Here is an 8,851-nt window from a genome sequence, read left to right as displayed (position 1 = left end):
GTGTTGGCAGCAGCCACTCAATAATAGTGGCCTTGAGACAGAAGCTGTTTTTCAGTCTCTCAGTCCCTGCTTTGATGCACCTGTACTGACCTCACTTTCTGGATGATAGCGGGGTGAACAGGCAGTGGCTCGGGTGGTTGTTGTCCTTGATGATCTTTATGGCCTTCCTGTGACATCGGGTGGTGTAGGTGTCCTGGAGGGCAAGTAGTTTGCCCCGGTGATGCATTGTGCAGACCTCACTACCCTCTGTAGAGCCTTATGGTTGTGGGCGGAGCAGTTGCCGTACCAGGCGGTGATACAGCCCAACAGGATGCTCTCGATTGTGCATCTGTAGAAGTTTGTGAGTGCTTTTGGTGACAAGCCGAATTTCTTCAGCCTCCTGAGGTTGAAGAGGCGCTGCTGCGCCTTCTTCACGATGCTGTCTGTGTGGGTGGATCAATTCAGTTTGTCCGTGATGTGTATTCCGAAGAACTTAAAACGTACTACCCTCTCCACTACTGTCCCATCGATGTGGATAGGGGGGTGCTCCCTCTACTGTTTCCGGAAGTTCATAATCATCTCCTTTGTTTTGTTGAGTGTGAGGTTATTTTCCTGACACCACACTCCGAGGGCCCTCACCTCCTCCCTGTAGGCCGCCTCGTCGTTGTTGTTGGTAATCAAGCCTACCACTGTAGTGTCGTCCGCAAACTTGATGATTGAGTTGGAAGCGTGCATTGACACGCAGTCGTGGGTGAACAGGGAGTACAGGAGAGGGCTGAGAACGCACCCTTGTGGGGCCCCAGTGTTGAGGATCAGCGGGGTGGAAATGTTGTTGCCTACCCTCACCACCTGGGGGCGGCCCGTCAGGAAGTCCAGTACCCAGTTGCACAGGGCGGGGTCGAGACCCAGGGTCTCGAGCTTGATGACGAGCTTGGAGGGTACTATGGTGTTAAATGCTGAGCTGTAGTCGATGAACAGAATTCTCACATAGGTATTCCTCTTGTCCAGATGGGTTAGGGCAGTGTGGTTGAGATTGCGTCATCTGTGGACCTATTTGGGCGGTAAGCAAATTGGAGTGGGTCTAGGGTGTCAGGTAGGGTGATATGATCCTTCACTAGTCTCTCAAAGCACTTCATGATGACGGAAGTGAGTGCTACGGGGCGGTAGTCATTTAGCTCAGTTACCTTAGCTTTCTTGGGGAAAGGGACAATGGTGGCTCTCTTGAAGCATGTGGGAACAGCAGTGTGGGATAAGGATTGATTGAATATGTCCGTAAACACACCAGCTAACTGGTCTGTGCATGCTCTGAGGATGCGGCTGGGGATGCCGTCTGGGCCTGCAGCCTTGCAAGGGTTAACATGTTTAAATGTTTTACTCACGTCGGCTGCAGTGAAGGAGAGTCCACAGGTTTTGGTAGTGGGCCATGTCAGAGGCACTGTATTGTCCTCAAGCGGGCAAAAAAGTTATTTAGTCTGCCTGGGAGCAAGACATCCTGGTCCGTGACGGGGCTGGTTTTCTTTTTGTAATCCGTGATTGACTGTAGACCCTGCCACATACCTTGTGTCTGAGCCGTTGAATTGTGACTCTACTTTGTCTCTATACTGACGCTTAGCTTGTTTGATTGCCTTGCGGAAGGAATAGCTACACTGTTTGTATTCGGTCATGTTTCCGGTCACCTTGCCCTGGTTAAAAGCAGTGGTTCGCGCTTTCAGTTTCACGCGTATGCTGCCATCAATCCACGGTTTTTGGTTTTGGAATGTTTTAATCATTGCTATGGGAACGACATTGTCAATGCACTTTCTAATGAACTCGCTCACCGAATCAGCGTATTCGTCAATGTTGTTGTTGGAAGCAATGCGGAACATATCCCTGTCCACGTGATCGAAGCAGTCTTGAAGCGTGGAATCAGATTGGTCGGACCAGCGTTGAACAGACCTGAGCGCGGGAGCTTCTTGTTTTAGTTTCTGTCTGTAGGCAGGGAGCAACAAAATGGAGTCGTGGTCAACTTTTCTGAAAGGAGGGTGGGGGAGGGCCTTATATGCGTCGCGGAAGTTAGAATAACAATGATCCAAGGTTTTACCAGCCCTGGTTGCGCAATCGATATGCTGATACAATTTAGGGAGTCTTGTTTTCAAATTAACCTTGTTAAAATCCCCAGCTACAATGAATGCAGCCTCAGGATATGTGGTTTCCAGTTTGCAAAGAGTCAAACAAAGTTAGTTCAGGGCCATCGATGTGTCTGCTTGCGGGGGAATATATATATGGCTGTGATTATAATCAAAGAGAATTCCCTTGGTAGATAATGCGGTCAACATTTGATTGTGAGGAATTCTAAGTCAGGTGAACAGAAGGACTTGAGTTCCTGAATGCTGTTGTGATCACACCACGTCTCGTTAATCATAAGGCATACCCCCTCCGCCCCTCTTCTTACCAGAAAGATGTTTGTTTCTGTCGGCGCGATGCATGAAGAAACCAGCTGGCTGCACCGATTCCGTTAGCATCTCTCGAGTGAGCCATGTTTCCGTGAAGCAAAGAACATTACAGTCCCTGATGTCTCTCTGGAATGCTACCCTTGCTCGGATTTCATCAACCTTGTTGTCAAGAGACTGGACATTGGCTAGTAGAATGCTAGGGAGTGGTGCGCGATGTGCCCGTCTCCGGAGCCTGACCAGAAGACCGCTTCGTTTGCCTCTTTTACGACGTCGTTGTTTTGGGTCGCAGGCTGGGATCCATTCCGTTGTCCTGGGTGGAAGGCACAACACAAGATCCGCTTCACAAAAGTCATATTCCTGGTCGTACTGATGGTGAGTTGACGTTGCTCTTATATTCAGTAGTTCTTCCCGACTGTATGCAATGAAACCTAAGATTACCTGGGGTTCCAATGTAAGAAATAACACGTAAAAAAACAAAATACTGCATAGTTTCCTAGGAACGCGAAGCGAGGCGGCCATCTCTCTCTCCTAGAGATGAACGTACTTTGATGCGAAAAGTGCAAATCAATCCCAAAACGACAGCAAAGGACCATAAAAAAGCTAGACTACGGTTTGCAGCTGCCCATGGGGACAATGATTGTACTTTTTGGAGAAATGTCCTCTGGCCTGATGAAACAAAAATAGAACTGTTTGGCCATAATGACCATCGTTATGTTTGGAGGATAAAGGGGGAGGTTTGCAAGCCGAAGAACACCATCCCAACTGTGAAGCACGGGGGTGGCAGCATCATGTTGTCGGGGGGCTTTGCTGTAGGAGGGACTGGTGCACTTCATGGCACTAGATGGCATCATGAGGCAGGAAAATTACGTGGATCTATTGAAGCAACATCTCAAGACATCAGTCAGGAAGATAAAGCCTGGTCACAAATGGGTCTTCCAAATGGACAATGACCCCAAGCATACTTCCAAAGTTGTGGCAAAATGGCTTAAGGACAACAAAGTCAAGGTATTGGAGTGGCCATCACAAAGCCCTGACCTCAATCCTATAGAACATTTGTGGGCAAAACTGAAAAAGTGTGTACGAGCAAGGAGGCCTACAAACCTGATTCAGTTACACCAGCTCTGTCAGGAGGAATGGTCCAAAATTCACCCAACTTATTGTGGGAAGCTTGTGGAAGGCTACCCGAAATGTTTGACCCAAGTTAAACAATTTAAAAGCAATGCTACCAAACACTAATTGAGTGTATGTAAACTTCTGACCCACTGGGAATGTGATGAAAGAATTAAAAGCTAAAATAAATAATTTTCTCTGCTATTATTCTTACATTTCACATTCTTAAAATAAAGTGGTGATCCTAACTGACCTTAAACAGGGCATTTTTACTAGGATTAAATATCAGTAATTGTGAAAAACTGAGTTTAAATGTATTTAGCTAAGGTGTATGTAAACTTCCGACTTCAGCTGTAATAGTAGAGAATGAATTTGACACCAGAAATAAAATAATTGGTCTGGATTTGACAGCTGTAATGAATTAATTGCATATCTAATGCTGGCTAATGCTTCAGTATAATTATATAGTAACTTATATGTTCAGTGTTATTTATGACCTGGGACTTTTGAGTTGTAATATACTGTATATACTTAAGTATAGGTTCTTTTCAGATTGAATACGGACTCTTTGTGTTAATTATACTCTCTGGATAGATAATGCTGGAAGCTAATGACAGATCCATGTTCGTAGGACTAGAATGACGAATTGCCTTTTAGAAACCCGAGGGAGTGTCTTTCTCATACCTGGGAAACCCTCTGGGACATCTCTGAGTCGGTGTCACACCACCCTGCTCCCTCTGGTCGCTGACTGTCACACTAATTAGCCATCAGGTGTGGTGGCAGTATCTGTGACCTGGGGCTGGTATCAGAATAATTATCTATTTTTGTAGCTGATCATGGTTCCTCAGGAGGACCAAAGAGCAGGCTAGACCACTACATCATCTGCCCAGAGATAGGAGATTCTTCCCATTCCCCAGCAAAGGGCAATGTGGTTATGGCTCAGCCAGACCCAGGCAATGTTTTAATGGCCTAGTATGTGGAAACAACAATAGAGAGGCCAGAAGAGATGGATGTTATGTGTACTACAGATGCAGCAGAGGCAGAGGGGTCTCTGTCTCTCTTTGTGTCTGTGTCTCACTCTCTCTCTCTCTCTCTGTCTCCCTCTCTCTCTCTCTGTCTCTCCCTGTCCTTGTGGCTTTCACCCTAGAGATTGTTTCCCCTATACCCCCACTCACATACAGTGGGGAGAACAAGAATTTGATACACTGCCAATTTAGCAGGTTTTCCTACTTACAAAGCATGTAGAGGTCTGTCATTTTTTTAATCATAGGTACACTTCAACTGTGAGACGGAATCTACAACAAAAATCCAGAAAATCACATTGTATGAATTTTAAGTAATTAATTAGCATTTTATTGCATGACATAAGTACTTGATACATCAGAAAATCAGAACCTAATAGTTGGTACAGAAACCTTTGTTTGCAATTACAGAGATCATATGTTTCCTGTAGTTCTTCACCAGGTTTGCACACACTGCAGTAGGGATTTTGGCCCACTCCTCCATACAGACCTTCTCCAGATCCTTCAGGTTTCGGGGCTGTCGCTGGGAAATACGGGCTTTCAGCTCCCTCCAAAGATTTTCTATTGGGTTCAGGTCTGGAGACTGGCTAGGCCACTCCAGGACCTTGAGATGATTCTTACGGAGCCACTCCTTAGTTGCCTTGGCTGTGTGTTTCGGGTCGTTGTCATGCTGGAAGACCCAGCCACGACCCATCTTCAATGCGCTTACTGAGGGAAGGAGGTTGTTTGCCAAGATCTTGCGATACATGGCCCCATCCATCCTCCCCTCAATACGGTGCAGTCGTCCTGTCCCCTTTGTAGAAAAGCATCCCCAAAGAATGATGTTTCCACCTCCATGCTTCACGGTTGGATGGTGTTCTTGGGGTTGTACTCATCCTTCTTCTTCCCCCAAACACGGCGAGTGGAGTTTAGACCAAAAAGCTCTATTTTTGTCTCATCAGACCACATGACCTTCTCCCATTCCTCCTCTGGATCATCCAGATGGTCATTGGCAAACTTCCGACGGGCCTGGACATGCGCTGGCTTGAGCAGGGGGACCTTGCGTGCGCTGCAGGATTTTAATCCATGACGGCGTAGTGTGTTACTAATGGTTTTCTTTGAGACTGTGGTCCCAGCTCTCTTCAGGTCATTGACCAGGTCCTGCCGTGTAGGTCTGGGCTGATCCCTCACCTGCCTCATGATCATTGATGCCCCACGAGGTGAGATCTTGCATGGATCCCCAGACCGAGGGTAATTGACCGTCATCTTGAACTTCTTCCATTTTCTAATAATTGCGCCAACAGTTGTTGCCTTCTCACCAAGCTGCTTGCCTATTGTCCTGTAGCCCATCCCAGCCTTGTGCAGGTCTACAATTTTATCCCTGATGGACTTACACAGCTCTCTGGTCTTGGCCATTGTTGAGAGGTTGGAGTCTGTTTGATTGAGTGTGTGGACAGGTGTCTGTTATACAGGTAACGAGTTCAAACAGGTGCAGTTAATACAGGTAATGAGTGGAGAACAGCGGGGCTAAAGAAAAACTAACAGGTCTGTGAGAGCCGTAATTTTTACTGGTTGGTAGGTGATCAAATACTTATGTCATGCAATAAAATGCAAATTAATTACTTAAAAATCATACAATGTGATTTTCTGGGTTTTTGTTTTAGATTCCGTCTCTCACAGTTGAAGAGTACCTATGATAAAAAATTACAGACCTCTTCATGCTTTGTAAGTAGGAAAACCTGCAAAATCGGCAGTGTATCAAATACTTGTTCTCCCCACTGTATCTAGTCCCTCAGAACAAAAATTATGAGACCTTTCATCTCTACCAGAGAATGATGAAGAGCGAGAAGAGACAGGAAGCGATGCTCTTTGTCAGCATTTGCTAAATAATCTGTCTGCCAGTATTTGCTTCAATATCATTAAAACAAGATATATTATCAATAAGTCATATGTATTTTATGTATTCTCCAAACAACAGACAAAAGAGTCAATGACAGTGACACATTTGGTTCAACAGTAATTTGAGCTCTATAGTGTGACAGGCCAGGCTGGGCTGTGAAGGGTTAACTCCGGGCCACAGACTCTTCTCTTCACTGTGTATATAGAGTTCCCTGGGTGACGGTGGGAATGCACACTGCGTGAATGCAGCCAGTGGACCTCTCACATATGAGCTTCCCGAATGGGAGATAGATGGTTGAAAAACATGGAAATCTCATCACAAGCTCTCTGGGAGTTCTCTTATTCCTCTCTCCCTTTACTTCCCATAGCAGTCTCTGGAGTGAGGCCTCTGTGTCAGTGAGTACCTCTGTGGGTACTGTGCTGTGTATGTAGTCTGCGTGTGTGCATGTTTGCATGTGTGAGTGTGTCTATTGTGTAGTGTGTGGCATGCAGTATACACTGAGTGAACAAAACATTAGGAACACCTGCTCTTTCTGTGACATAGACTGACCAGGTGAATCCATGTGAAAGCTAGGATCCCTTATTGATGTCCTCCCTTTCCGCATCCACGACTCGCACTGTCCCATTTCCGCATAGAAGTCGTCCGCATAGAAGGTTGACGACATCCTCCCCTCATTCACCCAGCCTATTGAGTTTGTTGGTCACACTCCTACCCTACGCCTTGACCTCTTTCTCCCCTCGCTCTCCAGATGAAATCCTGTCTAGTGAGGTCTGGCCGCCCGACAACCTGTCTGCTCGAACCCATTCCACCCTCTCTTCTCCGGACCATCTCTGGAGACCTTCTCCCATTCCTCACTTCTCTCATCAACTCATCCCTGACCACTGGCTGCGTGTTGAAACAAGGATGCAGCTTGAGCCCCACCCTCTTCAACATATACAGTATATCAACGAATTGGCGAGGGCACTGGAACAGTTTTCAGCACCTGGCCTCTCCCTACTAAACTGTGAAGTAAAATATATTCTGTTTGCTGATGATCTGGTGCTTCTGTCCCCAACCAAGGAGGGCCTACAGCAGCACTTAGATCTTCTGCACAGATTCTGACAGACCTCAGTGAATCTTCGTAAGACAAAAATAATGGTGTTCCAAAAAAGGTCCAGTTGCCGGGGCAACAAATACAAATTCCATATAGACACTGTTGACCTGGAACACACAAACTATACCTATCTCAGCCTTAACCTCACCACCACAGGTAACTTCCACCAAGCTCTGAACGATCTAAAGGCTTTCTACTCCATCAAAGGGAACATAAAATTTGACATACCCATTAGGATCTGGCAAAAAATACTTGAATCAGTAATACAACCCATTGCTCTTTATAGTTGTGAGGTCTGGGATCCGATCACCAACTAAGAATTTACTAAATGGGACAAACACGAAATTGAGACCGCATTCAGAATTCTGTAAAAACATCCTTGTACAATGTAAAACACCAAATAATGCATGCAAAGCAGAATTAGGAAAATACCCGCTAATGATCAATATCCAGAAAAGAGCCATTAAATTCTACAACCACCTAAAAGGAAGCGATCCCCAAACCTTCCATAACAAAGCCATCACCTACAGCAGTGTTTCCCAACCCTGGTCATTGAGTACCCCCAACAGTACACATTTTTATTGTAACCCTGGGCAAGGACACCTGATTCAACGTGTCAACTAATCCTCAAGCCCTCAATGAGCTGAATGAGGTGTGTTTGTCAAGGGTTACCACGAAACTGAACTGTTGGGGGTCCTGGAGGGTTGGGAAACACTGGCCTACAGAGAGATGAACCTGGAAAAGAGTCCCCTCCGCAAGCTGGTCCTGGGGCTTTGTTCACAAACGCACCCCACAGAGCCCCAGGACAGCAACACAATTAGACCCAATCAAATCATGAGAAAACAAAAAGGTAATATTCACCAAAAAATTGGAATGCTGTTGAGCCCTTAACAGAGAGTCCACAGTGGCAGAATACCTGACCACCGTGACTGACCCAAAATTAAGGAAAACATGGATTATGTACAGACTGTATATACAGAGAGGCCGCCGTTGGCAGACCTGGCTCTCAAGAGAAGACAGGCTGGATATGTGCACACTGCCTACAAAATGTAATGAAAACTGAGCTGCACTACCTAACCTCCTGCCAAATGTTTGACCATATTAAGACACATAGATATCCATGCAAATCCAATTTTTATAAACTCCCATAACTGCCATCAGAGCAGCAAGATTTGTAACCTGTTGACACAAGAAAAGGGCAACCAGTGAAGAACAAACACCAATTTAAATACAACCCGTATCAATTTATTTTCCATTTTGTACTTCAGCTATTTGTACATTGTTACAACACTGTACATAGCCATAATATACCATTTGAAATGACTCTATTCTTTTA

Source organism: Oncorhynchus kisutch, linkage group LG28 (assembly GCF_002021735.2).
Source record: "Oncorhynchus kisutch isolate 150728-3 linkage group LG28, Okis_V2, whole genome shotgun sequence".
In the NCBI taxonomy this organism is placed as follows: domain Eukaryota; kingdom Metazoa; phylum Chordata; class Actinopteri; order Salmoniformes; family Salmonidae; genus Oncorhynchus; species Oncorhynchus kisutch.
The sequence above is the reverse complement of the archived record's forward strand: the minus strand, read 5'-3'. Positions refer to the sequence as shown.